The sequence below is a fragment of the Papaver somniferum genome, chromosome 6, assembly GCF_003573695.1.
Source record: "Papaver somniferum cultivar HN1 chromosome 6, ASM357369v1, whole genome shotgun sequence".
Lineage (NCBI taxonomy): Eukaryota > Viridiplantae > Streptophyta > Magnoliopsida > Ranunculales > Papaveraceae > Papaver > Papaver somniferum.
Genome location: NC_039363.1, coordinates 123,236,371 through 123,238,345, shown reverse-complemented (window position 1 = coordinate 123,238,345; position 1,975 = coordinate 123,236,371). Strand labels below are relative to the sequence as shown.

At 40.5% G+C, this 1,975-nt stretch overlaps 1 pseudogene; it reads left to right on the top strand.

Moving 5' to 3' along the window:
• Window positions 1-1,077: 1,077 nt before the first annotated feature.
• Window positions 1,078-1,177, top strand: LOC113292134 (annotated as a pseudogene).
• Window positions 1,178-1,975: the final 798 nt, after the last annotated feature.

Here is a 1,975-nt window from a genome sequence, read left to right as displayed (position 1 = left end):
ATCTAATAAGGGAAGGTTTATGGTAACTTGCTTAAAAACCTCCACTATGTCATTAAAGTTCGATTCCTTCTTTGTTGGTACTAATAGCTGAGGAAATGGGGCTCTAGGCCTAAAATCAGACCTTTCAGGAACCGAATTCACATCATCAGAAACTTTATCAGTCTCTTCAGCTACTGGTCCTGAGAGGTGAGATCCTGAGGGGTGAACTACAGTATGTTCACTATCGGGCATGGTTACCTTATTGTCTACAACTCTACCACTTCTAAGGGTTCTAACACATTCAATTGATTCGATGGTTTTGCACCTAATTCATGAACTCCTCTAGGGTTGGGTTGTGTTTGACTAGGAAACTTACCTTTTTCTCTCAAAGAATCACTTATCAGACCAACCTGGGTTTTTAACTCGGAAATAGCCTGACTTTTCTTGTCCTATCCTGTTACTAGCTTGTAGACTCTGTTCTACGGATAACTGGAATTTTGCAGTTTGCTGAGTTAACAAGGCGAGAGATTCCTCTAAACTTAGGATTTTCTTATCTGACTGATTCTGAAACTGAGCTAGTCCTGAAGGATTCTTAGTATAGCCAAAACCTGGGGGAGCATTAGAATTACTAAACTGACCTTGACTTTGGCCCTTAGACCACGAAAGGTTCGGATGGTTTCTCCAACCAGGATTATAGGTTTCTGAATATGGGTCAATCTTTTGACGGTTATCAAATCTAGTGTTATTATAAAGAGCATTGGCCTGCTCTTCAATATTCTGGCCTTCCCAAAAAGGCTCCACTCTACCACTAGTCTGGCCCACTTCTAAGGCTTCTAACCTTTTTGCTATAGCAGCAATTTTGGCATCTGATTCATAGCCTCCTTCTACCCTATTAACGTTTCCTCTACTTAAAAGAATTTTTTCTGGGGTGCCCTACTATTTTCCCATTGCTGGGTTTTTTCGGCGATTTCATTAAAAAATTCCATCGCCGCATCAACAGTTTGGTTTTCAAATCCACCAGTGCATAGAGACTCAACCATGGTCGTTGTGGAATAATCTAAACCCTCATAAAGGATCTGAACTAGCCTAACCTTTTCTAAACCATGATGAGGACACTGGGATAATAAATCATTGAACCTTTCCAAATACCTATATAAAGATTCTCCCTCTTGTTGTGAAAATGTGCATATTTGCGTCCTAATAGACGATGTTTTGTGCCTAGGGAAAAACTTATTGAAAAAGGCAGATGTAAGTTGTTCATATGTCTCAATTGACTCGGAGTCCAAACTATACAGCCACGACTTGGCCTTATCTTTCAGGGAAAATGGGAATAACCTAAGTTTCAAAGCATCATCATCTAAGCCTCTAATTCTTAGAGTACTACAAATTTCCTCAAAATCCCTAACATGGTAATAAGGGTTTTCATTTTCTTTCCCTAAAAAGATTGGGAGCATCTGTAAGGTCCCAGGTTTCAGTTCATAGGGTGCCTCCGTTTCAGCTAACTTAATACACGAAGGACGGTAGTCCTAGTTGGATTCAACAAAGCTTTCAAAGTTGCCATTTTCTTTCTGGCGCTATCGGAGCAACATGGATTCTCTCCTCAGTCAAAGGACGTTCAAAAACAGACTCTTCAAAAGTCGGACTTTCTAGATTAAGGTAATCGAGACGCTTCGAACTACTAGGTTTCTCTTTACAAATCTACCTAGTGCGTCTCTTTTACGTTCAGGCATACAATAGAATTTCTAAATTGGAAGGGTAAGCAAACACAGATCAAGGCCGACTCAACCAAATCAAACCTATTGATTTCTAGCAAACAAAAAGCATGATGGCTCCACTTAGATTTTTCTAGACCAGCTTCTAATCCTTCGAACGGGAATTCGTTACAATTTAAGAAAACCCCTCTGGAATCAATCCGAGTTAACGTAAGTTTAATAGAGGCGAGGGAAGCTCGGTGGAGCTTTGATACCCAAGGCCTCACCGGTATTACAAGGCGGCG